This window comes from Pongo abelii, chromosome 1 (genome assembly GCF_028885655.2).
Source record: "Pongo abelii isolate AG06213 chromosome 1, NHGRI_mPonAbe1-v2.0_pri, whole genome shotgun sequence".
Classification (NCBI taxonomy): domain Eukaryota; kingdom Metazoa; phylum Chordata; class Mammalia; order Primates; family Hominidae; genus Pongo; species Pongo abelii.
In genome coordinates this window covers 112,509,816-112,528,070 of record NC_071985.2, presented here as the reverse complement: position 1 = coordinate 112,528,070, position 18,255 = coordinate 112,509,816, and the positions used below count along the sequence as shown (strand labels likewise).

The window sequence follows — 18,255 nt, the reverse complement described above, 5'->3', positions numbered from 1 at the left end:
GGCCGAGGCAGGAGGATCACTTGAGCCAAGAGTTCGAGACCATCCTGGGCAACATGGTAAGACACCACCTCTACAAAAAAACACAAAAATTAGCTGGGTGTGGTGGTGCATGCTTGTAATCCCAGCTACTTGGGAGGCTGAGGTGGGAGCATCACTTGAGCCCAGCAGACTGAGGTTGCAGTGAGCCGAGATCCATGCCACTGCACTCTGGCCTGAGTGACAGTGCCAGACCCTGCCTTAAAATACATACATACATACATACATACATACATACATACATAAAGTAATGCTTGCCTTCATCTGATACGCTTCTTCCAATAAGAAAAAACTTTTCTTGGAAACTCTTCCCCTATCCTTCTTTGGAAACTTTATATAATTGACTTTACCTTCTATTATTTAGATTGTTTATTGACAAACCAAAATTATTTGATGTGTATGTCTAACCCATATAGAATCAGGGCATAATATGAAGGGTACTTGGTTCCTGAAATGGTGTTTGCACAGGAATATTGGACATGAGACTACCAGCTACTCAGCATTACAGTGGAGATTTGTCCTCTTATTGTCAGGTGCCTCTCAAGTTGGACTCACATAAGAACTAAATATGTCTCAGCTATAACTTGACTACATAATGGTTGGAAGAGGAGTGCACTGGAGTGCACCCCACTCTGTGGAGGAGAAACAGGAGAACTTAATATTTCTTCTGTAGTCAACCAGGTATATCATTGAGCCTAATTCTTCACATTGCAATTATATTCTCTAAAAGTAAATATGATGCTTATTTTAGTTGCTATTGCATCCTTAGGCTAGCCCAGTGCCTAGCACATAGTAGGTGCTCAATAAATATGTGTTAAGGCCAGGCACAGTGGCTCACGCCTATAATCCCAGCACTTTCACACAAGGTCAGGAGATAGAGACCATCCTGGCTAACACAGTGAAACCCCGTCTCTACTAAAAATACAAAAAATTAGCTGGGTGTGGTGGCAGGCGCCTGTAGTCCCAGCTACTGGGGAGGCTGAGGCAGGAGAATGGCGTGAACCCGGGGGAGGCGAAGCTTGCAGTGAGCCGAGATCGCGCCACTGCACTCCAGCCTGGGCGACACAGCGAGACTCCATCTCAAATAAAGAAATAAATAAATATGTGTTAAATAAATGAACAGGACAAGACAAACCAATAGGGAAGATAATTAGGAACACCTGGACCTGGGTTAAATGTCAGTTAGCAATTTCAATCTGCCTAAATCTTGTGGTATGAGCTCCTTAAGAGCAATGAGTCTTTTACTCATCTTTGTATTCCCTAGGATTTAGCCTTCATAATAGGGGCTCAAAAATTTCCATGGGATTAAATCATCTTATAGTAAAATTATTTTAGAAGATAACATAGTGGAGGGATGAAAGAAAAGTCAAGTGATTTGAAAGTGATAATGATAAGGACGATAACAACAATCACATAATCATACAAGGTAACAGGGGAAGACAAGAGTGCTCTTTGAAAGGAGTGACGCTGTTGTTGGTGAAACTTCATCAGAAGTTGTCCAGGTAGGGGTTGTGATGTCCTCTTTCTGCTGTTTCCATGAGTGCCAAAAGTAGAGTCCATTTATACTGATACTTTAGAGAAAGTGATTCCCTAACATTCCTCTCAGTTTTGCCCTCATCATCCCCTAGTAGGTCTAAGTCCAAAATACCGTAGTTCTCACTGATCAGTTGTTGATTTTCCCCTCTGTTCTCATACAGAGTCACTTCCTTGGTACGTGAGACCTAAGATGAATTCCAACATCTTCCCTTCCTGGACCCAGTACTGCATCCCTCTTTCTCTCCAATGACAACGTCTCTCCAAGGGGTGGAAGGCGTTTTCACTGTACCCAGGACTCCTTTCCCTGCCCCATCCTCTTAAAGACAGCCATGCTCAGTAATCCCAAGATGATTTTCTGTTATATACTGTGATGCCGTAACTGATTATTTCTTCTATTAAAGAAAATAAAGATATACATTTTAATTTTAGTGAAACATCCCCTGTGGTTAAGAGGACATCCTGTTATATAAGAAGCCCAGGGGTGGGAGAACAGAGGATTGAGTGACACTTCATAGATTTCTGGTTGTGGGGTCAACTTAGAGACTGACTCAAAATTGACGTAAATAGGAATAAAGTAATGGCTTTGAGGGGGAATGAGTAAGCTGGTTTAAGGTCTACAGGGAGCAATATCCTACATAGATGAATAAGACAAACAAGAAATATTCTTGAATGGAGCAAGAATGTGGGAAACATTTAAATGAGAAAATGGAGATGAAATAAAGAAATGCAGAGAGCTTTGAAGTCCACATAGAAGACTTCAGAAGATAGTAATAACTAACATTATCCACCCAGCACTCATCTAAGCTCTTTAGATATATCACTTTATGTAATCTTCACAAGTCTATGAGGTGGATACTAGTATTTTCCCCATTTTACACATTAGGAAACCAAGGCACAAAATGATGGAGTGCCTTACCCAAAGCCACATAGCAACTAAGTGGTGAAGACAGTTGAAATTTGAAGCATAAACTCTATTCTATACTAGCATTCATTTGTCACTAACTGTGCTAGACAGTATGCTGAATCCTGCCCTAGGAGTCTTAAAGAGCTATGTGTAAGAGAAAAAATATTTTTTCTACCCCTTCAATTGTCAACACATAGATTATTTACTCTGTGAGTTGATGGAACACAATCTTTAATCCATAGGGGTTTTTTTTGTTTTTTTCAAGATGGAGTTTTGCTCTGTGGCCCAGGCTGGAGTGCGGTGGTGCAATCTCAGCTCACTGCAACCTCTGCCTCCTGGGTTCAAGTGATTCTCATGCCTCAGTTTCCCAAGTAGCTGGAATTACAGGTGGGTGCCCCAATAATTTTTGTGTTTTCAGGAGAGACGGGGTTTCGCCATGTTGGCCAGGCTCATGTGGAACTCCTAACCTCAAGATATCCACCCGCCTCGGCCTCCCAAAGTGCTGGGATTATAGGCGTAAGCCACCGCGCCCGGCCAATTCTATGTTTTTTATACACATTCTTCTCATAAAGTGTGTGCATCTATACACTGTAAGTGTGTGTGTGTTGTGGTATTTATATAATCAAATACAATTTACCACCATTGTTCAAGATCGCAAGATCATGCTTCATTCTTATCTCTAGTTTTTAGCATGGTTTCCATTAGCTATTCCTGAGAGGAAATTCACAGTCCTTGCATTTTACAGATGGTGAAAGTGGTTTAGAGGAGGTCAATGGCTTAAGCAAGGTCACAGATCAAGTTTTAGCAACATTTGGCTTAAATCGGGATCAATAACCTCTGACTGTCCAGCCTGATCCTTACAGGGTCTGCCTGTCCTGGGGCCTGGGCCACATTCCAAATTGGGTCATCTGGTGCATGCTGCCTGTCTGAAATTCCCCTTGTGGTTTTGCTCACATCTGGTGTTTTTCACTTCTCTTTCTAAACACGTGCTTTGATCCTATTGCTGCTACAGCAGAAAGATGTCCATGGTTCCAAGGAGCATAGCTAATTTAGTGAGAGGTGAAAGATACTCCTCTCAATAGGACTTCTAAAAATAAGCAGTATCATAGCCTCACAATGTCATGCTTGAAGCACTTCCCATAAAACCCCCAATTTAGTAACTTCTACAGTATCTCTCTACAGCCCCAAAACTCTAACATGCATGGACTTCTAGCCCCTCTTCTCAAATCCTCAACAGGTTTGAAGTCTTCCTCATGTTGTTCTTCCTTTTAGTCACTCTTGAAGTAGACTGCAAGGGTGACAAATGGTTAAATGCTTTCCATAAGAGCTCTGTACTCATGTTTCTCCATCAGCTCACACACACTAAGCTGGGAGCTACGTATATTTACTTCCATAAAACCTTATCTACAAGTTTTCCTGTTTTATTTATTTTAGCAAACTTTGTTCCTCATTTGTGCCCCTACTTTATTTTAGTAAGTCTGTTTCTTAATTATAAAAGTATTTTCTTATTACTTTAAAATTTTTAGGTAAATAGAGAAGAATTTAAAAAATCCACAATTCCAGCACTTTACCATAGTCATTATTCATTTTTTGTTTTGTTTTCTTCCAGTTTTATTTTCCTCATATGTGTGTATGTCTTTTTGTTTGTCTATTTGCTCAGTCTTTTTTTCACATAGAATCATAATTTACATGCAATTTTTGTGTCCCCTTCTTTCACTATTTAATATTATAAATGTTTCCCATGTTGCTACATAATCTTGCAGATAAAAAATTAGGAATGAAAATAGATATAGATTTTGACAAAGTAAATGGGGAAAGGGCTTCAATGACCTCCCATAAAGCAATAGATTGTGAATATCATTTGCGGGACCCAATTCTTCTCTGAGTTGCTGGGATTTGGAATTAAGATAAAGAAGACATAAGTGAGTAGAAAGAGGCAAAATAGCCCAATGTTTTTGGAGACCAAAGATTAATGTGAAGTCACAGATGGCTAAATTTAAGATTCAAGACAATTAACCTGCCCTACTGAGTAAGTCAGAGTCAAGGCTACCCAAACAGTCCCCAGAAAAGAACAGCTTATCACAGATATGGCCAGAAGGAGGGCTGTTTGGGAAACACTCCTCCTGGGGAAAGAACATCTTCTCATGGGCTGTGGAAAATGATAAGTAAGTTACATTGTCCACTCCCATTTCCAGAGGGGTTTCAGAGAAGAAATGAGGAGGCAAGGCATTCTTCCTGTGGGAGGGGATTGTTGGGCTTCTTGGCTATGCTTTCTACTCTCTTAGTCCCTTTTTCCTTTTCAGTTGCCCCATTGGACCCCACCCCAAACTAAGAAATGTTACCCCAATGGGTTAAGTTGTCCTTACATAGCCAACATTCTTCAGCCAAACTTTCACCCTCTCTTACCTTTCTTTGCTGACCTTCCCAAACCCAAGACATCCAGCTAGCTCCCCTGTGCCATCTCATCTCTGCACATCCCCCCTTACCACACAGGGAGGCCAGTGCTGAGCAGCATCCACATGCCTGCTTAGCAGCAACAATGAAGCCTGATGATGAATGGAGGTACAGAGGTCTGTCCAGGTTTACTTCTTTGGAGCTGTTCTCCCTATTCTAGGAAGACCCACTGACCTATTATTTGTGTCAGGCACTTTATTCCTCACAACAATGCTGGAAGATTGGTATAAGTATTCTCAAATTACAGATGAGGAAACTGAAGTCTGGGGATCTGTCTGTGTCGGAGATCCCCAACCCCCAGGGCGTGGACAGGTCCTAGTCCGTGGCCTGTTAAGAACCAGGCCGCATACCCCCTGAACTCCACCTCCTGGTCAGATCTGTGGAAGCATTAGATTCTCATAGGAGCGCAAACTCTATTGTGAAGTGCGCCTGGAAGGGATCTAGGATGCATGCTCCTTACAAGAATCTAATGCCTGATGATCTGCAGTGGAACAGTTTCATCCTGAGACCATCCCCACTGCTGCCCCACCTGTGGAAAAAATTGTCTTCCACAAAACAGGTCCCTGGCACCAAAAAGGTTGGGGACCACTGGTCTATGTAATAATGCATAATATTGTAGAGAGGTAAGACAACTGACAAAATACCCAAAGGTGCAGAGAAAAGTACAAAGCAAAATTACTCAGCATCCATTATCCCCAAAGAAGTATTGATAACTTTTAAAATATATTGCCTTTCATTGTTTCTATGTGTTCATCTATGCATATGTGTATGTGCGTATGTAAGATGATAACCCGTAATACATGAGTTTATTTTGCTTTACAAGATCAGGATTCTGTTATTTCTATGAGCTTGCTAGTACTTCCATAACAAGGTACCAAAACTGAGTGGCTTAAATAACAGCAATTTGCTGTCTCACAGTTCTGGAGGCTAGAAGTCTGAGATCAAGGTGTTGGCAAACTGGTTCTTTGTGAGGACTGTGAGAAAGAATATGTCCCAGGCCTCTCTCCTGTCTTCTACTGTTTTGCTGGAAGTCTTTGGTGTTTCTCGGCTTCTGCTGCATCACCCCAATCTCTGCCTTCCTCTCCACATGGCAGTATTCTTGGTGCATGTCTGTCTCTCCACATGGCATTCTTTTAATAAGGATAATAGTCATTTTGAATTAAGAGTCCCTCCTACTTCATTATGACCTCATCTTAACTTGATTGATTATACCTACAACAACCTTATTTCCAAATAAGGTCACCTTCCGAGGTAATGGGGTTTAGGACTCCAACATATCAATTTTGGGAGGACACAATTCAACCCATAACAACTATTTGTACAATATTGCATCTTTTTTTTTTTTCTACTTACCATTCTATGTTGACATTTTTGTCAGGGGAAAGGACTGGCACATGCATATGTGGGCAGGGAAAGAAGGCCCGAGGGGAGCAGCACAGTGGGGAGCAACCCACAGCCTTGGGGAAGGCACGGCAGGAGAAGAGCATGGAGAAAGGGGCAGGGGAGCTGTCAGAGCACTGACCATCACCGTGGTTTTCCTGCTTCACGGGCTTCCTGAGGGCTCCTCAGAAATAGAAAAGAAAAGCTTCCCGGTCTGTCCAGTCTCCTCCATGGCCACAGTTCTCACCCACATACCATTGTCTGGCTTGGAATGGATCCTGGAAGAAGGACTCAAGAGAAACCATAGAAACAGACAACAGGAAGTAAGTGTGAGGGAAGTTTTGGATGGTGAAAGTATTAGATTTGTCAACTGGGAAGCAGTACAATATTATAATTAAGGCCTACATAGAGTCAAACAAATGTTTTCAAATCCTACCTTTGACACTCATTTTTAAAATATTTTATTTTATAGAGCAGTTTTAGATTCACAGCAAAATCGAGCAGAAAGAATAGAAATTTCTCATATACTCCCTGTCCCCACACATGCAAAGGCCCTCTGCATTATCAACATCCCCACACAGAGTGGTACATTTGTTACAGCTGATGAACCTACATCAACCCATCATCACCATCCAAGTCCATAGTGTAAATTAGGGTTCACTCTTGGCATGGTGCATTCTATGGGTTTGGACAAATGTATGACACGTATCCACTATTATGTATCATACAGAGTATTTTTGTTCCTTAAATATCCTCTGTGCTCTGCCTCTTCATCCCTCCCTTCCTCCAACTCCCAGCAACTATTGACCTTTCTACTGTCTCTATAGTTCTGCTGTTTCCAGAATGTCAAACAGTTGGAATCATACAGTATGAAGGCTTTTCAGAGTAGCTTCTTTAACTTAATAATATGCAGTCAAGGTTCCTCTACAGCTTTTCACGTCGTGATAGCTACACTCATTTTTCTGTGAGATTTTGGGCATATTGGTCAGTCTCTGTAAGCTTCCATTTCCTCATCTGATAGTAGTACCTATGCATAGGGTTGTGGTAAGAATAAAAAGGAGATGATATATATAAAGTATTTGCCATAGCGCCCGGCAGGAAGAAGTACTTATTGTAGTGCCTGGCACTTTGTTCACTCATTTATTCAACCAATATTTGTTGTCTGCTGCTTCAAGGTCTGTGTTGAATGCTAAGGAGACACTATTAAACAAAACTGACATGGTTCCTGTCCTCATGGAAATTACACTCTGGAAAGAAAGGTAGAGATTTAAGCAAATAAATACACAATTAGTCTTTCATTTTAAACCATATAATAATTTGATATAAAAGCTATTTCTAAAATAGAAAAAAATGGGGAAACAGATTTAATTTGGAGGGGTGGGGAGGGGATGAACTTAGGGAGAGCCACTCTGAGGAAGCAATATGAAGCTGAGACCTGAAAGGTGATTTGGAAATAGCCAGATGAAGCACTTTGGGGGTGGGGGGACTTGGGGGAGAGTGTCCCAGGTAGAGAGAGCAGGTCCTAAGGTAATAAAGAGCTCATTGGCCCATTAGAGGAACTGAAACATCAGTGTAACTGGAGTGAAATGAACAAGGGGGAACAGGGTGCATATGAGGTTGGAGACGTAGGCAGATCCCAGATCTTGCAGGGAGTCATGGGATCTCATTGGATGCCTATTCTTAAGAGAATGAGAGGGACAGAAGAGTCAAAGGAAGAGTAATAAGGGAGGAAGGAAAACCAAAACAGAGGAATAACACAGAATAAGGGGGCTAGGGGGTGGGTGGGTGAGAGAGACAGAGAGAAGAGAGAGAGATGGAGCAACAGAGAGAGACACAGTGAGACATTTTGAAAGTCAAAAACAGAGAGGTTGAGGAGGATGAGGGGTAAGCAGGACCAAAATTTAGCAAGTAAGAAGTCCTTTGAGACCTCTGAGACAGCAGGTTCAGTGCAATGGTCAAAGTGAAAGCTAGATTACAAGGAGTTAAGAAGTAGTATGTGGTGAGGAAGTAAAGGAAGAAAAGGAAGTTAGCATATTTTTTTTAGAAGTATTATGATGAAGGAAAAGAGAAAGTTTGGGTGATAAGTGAGAATTTCTTCTTTATTTTTATTTTAGATTGGAACTTTTTGAGCATTTTTCTAAGCTGAGGAGAAGGATCTAATAAGCAAAGATTGAAGGCAGGAAGAGAAAGGAGGACTTATTCTGCCTTCAGGAGGCCTCATTCCTGTGGTTATTTTGCCTGCAATCAGAAAGTAACAGACTCTGGTATCATGATCGGGCCAGAGACCTAAACGATGTGCAATTTCAGTCATAGATATGGTTAATTAAAAGACTGTACAAAGTACTCCTATGGTTTTTAAAATTAAAACTATAAATCAATATAGTAATATTTTTAATTTCTGTATTTTAAAACAACTGGCATTTAAAGAATTTAAAGAAATTCATATTAGGCATAATTAAGAATGTATTCTACTTACACTCAAGTGCTGTTACTAGCTGCCTTAATATAATCCTGGTTTCATTTTTGCATTTGATAGAATCCTTTCTTTGTACTTACCCTGGACCATTTATTTAGGCCAAAGCCCTCCTAGGGTAGCCCCAGATTTCATGTCAGTTTGGCATCAATGGCTCTTTCAAAGGAATTTCAGTTTTAATTTCCCAGTTGCTCATAGCTTTTCTTCTGTCTCAAGAAGATTGAAAAGACATTGACCCTGCTGGGTTGATGGACTCATGGAACAAGCAATTTTCATTTTGCCTGCCCAGTTTCCTTATCAGCTAGGAATGAGGCAGATTTTCCATCTCACCTCCTCCCTTTTTCATACAGCAAAGGAAAAAAGATTACTAAGTTTTATTTAGTTTTTTTAAACATCAAAGTTAAATCTGCACATAGTTTAAAGAATCAAATAGTTCTAAATTACTAATTACAAGAAACAGCATTCTCCCACTCCACCCCTTCATTTCCCACTCCTCAGAGGAAATCATTTTCAATGCTTTCACTAAATCTTTTTTTAGGGGGAGGAGGGAAATCATTGTATCTCTAAATAGCTACTTCTTAGTTTTCTCTATTGACTTTCCACTGTGGAAGATGGGGATTCAGTTTTCGCCTCTTCCTATACCACATGGGCTTATATTTCTATGTCATTATTAAACTGACACTCAGTGTTTATATTACTGTGATCAAATAAATACTATTCACACCCGTGTTGCATAATAAATTATGATCACTTTCTTCAAAACTATTTTGCTTTCTCTGGAGTTAATAATTGTCTCATTTTTCATTTGCCTAGTTTTTCTATGCATATGTCACTAATTTAATCCATACTCCTCTCTAGTTGTTTAAGTCTCCTTTCAATATGTCCAAACAAACTTGGTATTCCACCAATTTCATCTGGAAGAGAGCTCTTCCAGAGCCTACTGATCTGCTCCTCTCTGGGCTGACTGACCTCTAGGCCTGCTGTACATCTGTCATCTTGGGACTTCCCTTCACCCACATCCTGGGGACTCTCTTCACCTCTGTGTTGAGTGCTCTGGTTCCTGAATTCCACCTCTTCCTCTTTCTTGACTCACAACACTGTTTTGGTGGAGCACATTCTTCAGTAGTTTCCTAAGAGAGAGTGCAGGGAAGATATAACATTTGCCATCAGTGCCCTGCCCAAATTCCCTTGGCACTTAACATCGAGGCCTTCAAAATTGCCAGCACATATGTCTCTTTGCCTGAGGGCTTTTTCTAGCTACTGAAAGTTTGCTCAGGAAGTGTTGGGGAATTAACCCCCTTTTCCCAGGGAGAGGCCCTTAACCAGTGACTGATGAGAGTTAGTAGGTAAATATCCCAGCTTGTTCAACCATGAGGGGGTTTAACCCTGAAGCATGCTTTCTACACAGGTCTCCCAGAGTTCCCCGATGGAGTCAAGTTCCACTTGTTCACAGTAACTTGCTAGATATATTAACTTCCATACGATCCTTTTCTCGTTACTTTACTCCCCTACAGATGTTTCCTGGGGTCATCTCCCAAATAAACTAATTTTGCTCTTATATTTTTTATTTTCCATCTGTTATCTTTCTGCTTTCCTTTCTACTTTCCAAATCTACTATTTTTTTTATATTTTTGCTATCATATTTAAATTTCTAAGTTTTTCTTGTTCTCTAAGTGTTCCTTTCAAAATATAGCATTCTGCTCTTATTTCATATATGCACTAGTTCTCTTATTTCTCTGGAGATATTATTAATACTTCTTGTTTCTTTTTCTTTCAGAGATGCTGTCATTTCTGAGTTATCTTTGGAGCACTTCTCTCCAGTGTGTCAGGGTTTCAGAGAAGGCTTTCCTAATATTCAGGCTGGCTGTCAGGATTTCCTAAGTAAGAGAGATGGCAGAAGGCAATGGGTTTATAATCTCCTGTTTTTTCCCAGCATGTTGTCCTTTCACACAATAGTGCCTTGTCCCTTCTCTGTCTTACTCTCCCACCAGAAAAACCTCCATTCTTGGACATCGTGGGGAAGGGGCAATCCATCTAACAGCAAGAGGAAGAGAGGGCCTGGAGCTTTCATTGTTTCCTAAACTGATTTTCAATGCAACTTACTGTTTTTAGCCACAACTTCACCCTTATTTCCAAAAGTACCTAGTGCCACCAATTGCTGAGCATTTGGGGGATTCTGAAATGTAAAGTGAGTTGCTTTACCTTTCTCATCTGCAGGCTTAAGATTCAGCTTTCTCAGGTCTCTTGATTCAGTTACCACTCATTCATCTATGTTCTAGCTTTTATTTGTTTATTTATTTATTTTTTGAGACAGAGTCTCACTCTGTCACCCAGGCTGGAGTACAGTGGTACAATCTCGGCTAACTGCAACCCCCACCCCCGACCTTCCCGGTTCAAGTGATTCTCCTGCCTCAGCCTCCCAAGTAGCTGAGACTACAGGCACCCGCCACCATGCCTGGCTAATTTTTGTATTTTTAGTAGAGATGGGTTTTTACCATGTTGGCCAGGCTAGTCTTGAACTCCTGACCTCAAGTGATCCACCTGCCTCAGCCTCCCAAAGTGCTGGGACTATAGGCGTGAGCCATTGTGCCCGGCCTTATGTTCCAGCTTTTAAAATTATCTTTCTTACTCTTGTCCTTTTTATATTCTTTTGTCCTTGTAGGTTTCTCCTTAAAAAAAAAAATTACCAAAATTCTTACTTGCTTACATATGCATAAAGAAACTCTGGAAACACGCATAAGAAAGCATAACAGTCCTTATTTCTGGGCAAGGAGAAAGTGGGAACTGAGCTGATGGGAGACATAGATGAGGGAAACGTTTCAGGCTGTGCCTCTTTGTATTTTTCTGGTTTTAAAACCATGTGTATGTATCAGTTAATCAAAACATTAAATTTTGGTTGAGTTCTAGGAGGGAGTGGAGCATGTGTTTAATCTACTGTCTTTAATCAGAAGTCTCAAGTATTGTTTTTCTAAATTAGCAGCTTCAATGTTGAAACCATGAGAAGCTACCCAGCCAAAAGCCATTCCAAACAAATCCAGAGCCATAAGCAAAAATATAGACAAATTTGGCTTTGTGAAAATTAAAGATTTATGCAAAGCAAAAACCAAAAATCAAATCAAATTTAAAAAGATCAGAAAACCAAAAACAAATTGGGAAAAAATTTTGCAACAAGTATGACAAAAGGCAAATTTACTTTAAAATATGGAATTTTGACCAGGTGTAGTGGCTCACACTTGTCATCCTAGCACTTTAAAAGGCTGAGGCAGGGCTGGGTGCTATGGCTCACACCTGTAATCCCAGCACTTTGGGGGGCCGAGGCAGGCAGATCACTTGAGGTCAGGAGTTCAAGACCAGTCTGGCCAACATGGTGAAACCTCATCTCTACGAAAAATACAAAACAATTAGCCAGGAGTGGTAGCACATGCCTGTAATCCCAGCTACTCGGGAGAATGAGGCAAGAGAATCACTCGAGCCTGGGAGGCGGAGGTTGAAGTGAGCTGAGATCGCGCCACTGCACTCCAGCCCAGGTGAGAGTGAGACTTCGTCTCAAAAAAAAAAAAAAAAAAAAAAAAAAAAGGCCAAGTCAGGAGGATACCAGACTGCAACTCCAGTCTGGGTGACAAAGCAAGAACCTATTTCAAAAAAAAAAAAAAAAGATGAAGTTTTTACAAAGCAATTAAACACAGATAAAAATCCAATAGGAAACAACAGGCAAAGGACATAAATATACTACACAGGTGAATACTTACAAATGGCTTTTAAATACATGAAAAATATTCAGCCTCACTCATAAATTAAAGAATGAAAATCAGAACAGTGAGAAAATCAGTTTTCACCTATTAGAACAGCAAAATTATAAAATCTGATAATATACATTGGTGAGGTAAAGATTTGATGGGAGGGGGAGTCTAAAATATTTTTAGTAGGATGGAAAATTGTTACTAAATTTGCAGTGCATTTTGGTGCTATCAAAATGTTAAAGTTACATTTACCTTTTGACGCTGCAACTTCACTATCAGACATGTATCTGCTTGCACTGGGCATTAAGACATATTTACTTGCTCACTTCAGCTGTACATATGCTAAAATTGGAAGGATACAGAAAAGATTGTCATGGCCCCTGCACAAGGATGACATGCATGAAGCATTCCATATTTTTTTAAAAATACATATTTACAACGATATTCATTGCAGCATTATTTGTAGTCACAAAAACTGTAAGCAACCCAACGGCTTAAAGGAGGAAACTGGCTACATAAATTATAGTATATTCATTCAGAGGGATATTAATCAGCCAATAAAAAGAATGAGGCAGGCCAGGCACAGTCACTCACACTTGTAATCCCAGCACTTTGAGAGACCAAGATGGGAAAATCAATTGAGGCCAGGAGTTCGAGACCAGCGCGGGCAACATGGCAAGGCCTGACTCTACAAAAAATAAAAAATTAGTGAGGAGTGGTGGCACGTACCTGTTGTCCCAGCTACTTGGGAGGCTGAAGCAGGAGGATCCCCTGAGCTCAGGAGTTAGAGGTTGCAGTGAGCTATAATCACACCACAGCACTCTAGCGTGGGAGACAGAGCAAGACTCTGTCTCTAAAAATAAAAGTAAGAAAAAGAATGAGGCAGCTTTATATTTATGGAATTATCTCTAACATGTAGTCTTAAGGTTACAAGCAAATTATGGAACAGTGTATATGGAGTGATCCTATTTGAGTGATTTTTTTTTCTGTAGATTAGGTTTTTTTGTTTTTTTATTTTATTTTATTATTATTATTATACTTTAAGTTTTAGGGTACATGTGCACATTGTACAGGTTAGTTACATATGTATACATGTGCCATGCTGGTGTGCTGCACCCATTAACTCGTCATTTAGCATTAGGTATTTCTCCTAATGCTATCCCTCCCCCCTCCCCCGACCCCACAACAGTCCCCAGAGTGTGATGTTCCCCTTCCTGTGACCATGTGTTCTCATTGTTCAATTCCCACCTATGAGTGAGAATATGCAGTGTTTGGTTTTTTTATTCTTGCAATAGTTTAGAGAATGATGATTTCCAGTTTCATCCATGTCCCTGCAAAGGACATGAACTCATCATTTTTTATGGCTGCATAGTATTCCATGGTGTATATGTGCCACATTTTCTTAATCCAGTCTATCGTTGTTGGACATTTGCCTTGGTTCCAAGTCTTTGCTATTGTGAATAATGCCACAATAAACATACGTGTGCATGTGTCTTTATAGCAGCATGATTTATAGTCCTTTGGGTATATACCCAGTAATGGGATGGCTGGGTCAAATGGTATTTCTAGTTCTAGATCCCTGAGGAATTGCCACACTGACTTCCACAATGGTTGAACTAGTTTACAGTCCCACCAACAGTGTAAAAGTGTTCCTATTTCTCCACATCCTCTCCAGCACCTGTTGTTTCCTGACTTTTTAATGATTGCCATTCTAACTGGTGTGAGACGGTATCTCATTGTGCTTTTGATTTGCATTTCTCTGATGGCCAGTGATGGTGAGCATCTTTTCATGTGTTTTTTGGCTGCATAAATGTCTTCTTTTGAGAAGTGTCTGTTCATGTCCTTCGCCCACTTTTTGATGGGGTTGGTTTTTTCTTGTAAATTTGTTTGTGTTCATTGTAGACTCTGGATATTAGCCCTTTGTCAGATGAGTAGGTTGTGAGAATTTTCTCCCATTTTGTAGGTTGCCTGTTCACTCTAGTGGTAGTTTCTTTTGCTGTGCAGAAGCTCTTTAGTTTAATTAGATCCCATTTGTCAATTTTGGCTTTTGTTGCCATTGCTTTTGGTGTTTTAGACATGAAGTCCTTGCCCATGCCTATGTCCTGAATGGTATTGCCTAGGTTTTCTTCTAGGGTTTTTATGGTTTTAGGTCTAACGTTTAAGTCTTTAATCCATCTTGAATTAACTTTTGTATAAGGTGTCAGGAAGGGATCCAGTTTCAGCTTTCTGCATAGGCTAGCCAGTTTTCCCAGCACCATTTATTAAATAGGGAATCCTTTCCCCATTGCTTGTTTTTCTCAGGTTTGTCAAAGATCAGATAGTTGTAGATATGCGGCGTTATTTCTGAGGGCTCTGTTCTGCTCCATTGATCTATATCTCTGCTTTGGTACCAGTACCATGCTGTTTTGGTTACTGTGGCCTTGTAGTATAGTTTGATGTCAGGTAGCGTGATGCCTCCAGCTTTGTTCTTTTGGCTTAGGATTGACTTGGTGACGCGGGCTCTTTTTTGGTTCCATATGAACTTTAAAGTAGTTTTTTCCAATTCTGTGAAGAAAGTCATCGGTAGCTTGATGGGGATGGCATTGAATCTATAAATTACCTTGGGCAGTATGGCCATTTTCACGATATTGATTCTTCCTACCCATGAGCATGGAATGTTCTTCCATTTGTTTGTATTGTCTTTTATTTCATTGAGCAGTGGTTTGTAGTTCTCCTTGAAGAGGTCCTTCACATCCCTTTTAAGTTGGATTCCTAGGTATTTTATTCTCTTTGAAGCAATTGTGAATGGGAATTCACTCATGATTTGGCTCTCTGTTTGTCTGTTATTGGTGTATAAGAATGCTTGTGATTTTTGTACATTGATTTTGTATCCTGAGACTTTGCTGAAGTTGCTTATCAGCTTAAGGAGATTTTGGGCTGAGACGATGGGGTTTTCTAGATATACAATCATGTCATCTGCAAACAGGGACAATTTGACTTCCTCTTTTCCTAATTGAATGCACTTTATTTCCTTCTCCTGCCTGATTGCCCTGGCCAGAACTTCCAACGCTATGTTGAATAGGAGTGGTGAGAGAGGGCATCCATGTCTTCTGCCAGTTTTCAAAGGGAATACTTCCAGTTTTTGCCCATTCAGTATGATATTGGCTGTGGGTTTGTCATAGATAGCTCTTATTTTGAGATACATCCCATCAATACCTAATTTATTGAGAGTTTTTAGCATGAAGGGCTGTTGAATTTTGTCAAAGACCTTTTCTGTGTCTATTGAGATAATCATGTGGTTTTTGTCTTTGGTTCTGTTTATATGCTGGATTACATTTATTGATTTGCGTATATTGAACCAGCCTTGCATTCCAGGGATGAAGCCCACTTGATCATGGTGGATAAGCTTTTTGATGTGCTGCTGGATTCGGATTGCCAGTAATTTATTGAGGATTTTTCCATCAATGTTCATCAAGGATATTGGTCTAAAACTCTCTTTTTAGGTTGTGTCTCTGCCCAGCTTTGGTATCAGGATGATGCTGGCCTCATAAAATAAGTTAGGGAGGATTCCCTCTTTTTCTATTGATTGGAATAGTTTCAGAAGGAATGGTACCAGTTCCTCCTTGTACCTCTGGTAGAATTCGGCTGTGAATCCATCTGGTCCTGGACTCTTTTTGGTTGGTAAGCTATTGATTATTGCCACAATTTCAGAGCCTGTTATTGGTCTATTCAGAGATTCAACTTCTTCCTGGTTTAGTCTTGGGAGGGTGTATGTGTCAAGGAATTTATCCCTTTCTTCTAGATTTTCTAGTTTGTTTGCGGAGAGGTGTTTATAGTATTCTCTGATGGTAGTTTGTATTTCTGTGGGATCAGTGGTGATATCCCCTTTATCATTTTTTATTGCATCTATTTGATTCTTCTGTCTTTTATTCTTTATTAGTCTTGCTAGCGGTCTGTCAATTTTGTTGATCCTTTCAAAAAACCAGCTCCTGGATTCATTAATTTTTTGAAGGGTTTTTTGTGTCTCTATTTCCTTCAGTTCTGCTCTGATCTTAGTTATTTCTTGCCTTCTGCTAGCTTTTGAATGTGTTTGCTCTTGCTTTTCTAGTTCTTTTAATTGTGATGTTAGGGTGTCAATTTTGGATCTTTCCTACTTTCTCTTGTGGGCATTTAGTGCTATAAATTTCCCTCTACACACTGCTTTGAATGTGTTCCAGAGATTCTAGTATGTTGTGTCTTTGTTCTCGTTGGTTTCAAAGAACATCTTTATTTCTGCCTTCATTTCGTTATGTACCCAGTAGTCATTCAGGAGCAGGTTGTTCAGTTTCCATGTAGTTCAGCGATTTTGAGTGAGTTTCTTAATCCTGAGTTCTAGTTTGATTGCACTGTGGTCTGAGTGACAGTTTGTTATAATTTCTGTTCTTTTACATTTGCTGAGGAGAACTTTACTTCCAACTATGTGGTCAATTTTGGAATAGGTGTGGTGTGGTGTTGAAAAAAATGTAAATTCTGTTGATTTGGGGTGGAGAGTTCTGTAGATGTCTATTAGGTCTGCTTGGTGCAGAGCTGAGTTCAATTCCTGGGTGTCCTTGTTAACTTGCTGTCTCGTTGATCGTCTAATGTTGACAGTGGGGTGTTAAAGTTTCCCATTATTATTGTGTGGGAGTCTGAGTCTCTTTGTAGGTCACTCAGGACTTGCTTTATGAATGTGGGTGCTGCTGTATTGGGTGCATATATATTTAGGATAGTTAGCTCTTCTTGTTGAATTGATCCCTTTACCATTATGTAATGGCCTTCTTTGTCTCTTTTGATATTTGTTGGTTTAAAGACTGTTTTATCAGAGACTAGGATTGCAACCCCTGCCTTATTTTGTTTTCCCTTTGCTTGGTAGATCTTCCTCCATCCTTTTATTTTGAGCCTATGTGTGTCTCTGCACATATTTGAGTGATTTTTAAGTAACTTTTCTTAAATACATAGATGTGCTTGTGTACACACAAGATATCTCTGGAGGAATACATAAGAAACAAATCATTATTACTACCTCCAGAGAAGAAGCTGGGAAAATAAGGGATCAACAACGGGAAGGGGAGTTTTTTTTTCCCTTAAAAACATATGTGTGTGTATAGGTATATAATCTCCAAGTGCATGATTTTTTAAAAAATAGGTGCGTTAGTAAAAGTTTTTGGTCGTAAGCAACAGAAACAATTTGTAGTTAATCTAAGCGGTAAATGAATATATTAAAAAATGTTAGGTAGTTCACAAGCTCTCCAGGAGAACTAGAAACCCAGGTTTAGAGGCTATATAGCCAGAAGCAACACCTAAAATTGTACTGCAGAAAAATATCATGAAGTCATCAATGCCCCCACTGCATGGAAACCACTGCTCGGTGAATGCCCCAAGCCTGGATGCTGGTCCCTGCTGCTAGAACCACCAGAACCACCACCGCTGTAGCATCTGAAAAATGAATGTTGTTATTACAACTAATGCCACTCCCTGCTGCAGAACAGATTCAGCAGTCTTCGCTATTTGAGGTCACTAGCTCCTAAGTCAAAAAGCAATGCAGATCCTTATGTCTATGCATACCTGTAAGGGAAGCTGGAAAATAAGTATCTGACATTTTCAGCTTCTAAAGTAAAAGGTTGACCTCTGTATCCCATCAAGGCCTATAAAGTGATGAATGCTTCAAATATAGAGCATTTAGATAACAGAGGTGGAGAGAGAGAGAGAGGAAAATAAGGAAGGAAGAAGGAGTT

The 18,255-nt window shown here is 40.1% G+C and overlaps 1 pseudogene; it reads left to right on the top strand.

The window, feature by feature from the left end:
• Positions 1-12,843: 12,843 nt before the first annotated feature.
• Positions 12,844-12,942, top strand: LOC112130991 (U6 spliceosomal RNA; annotated as a pseudogene).
• The last annotated feature ends 5,313 nt before the right edge of the window (positions 12,943-18,255 follow it).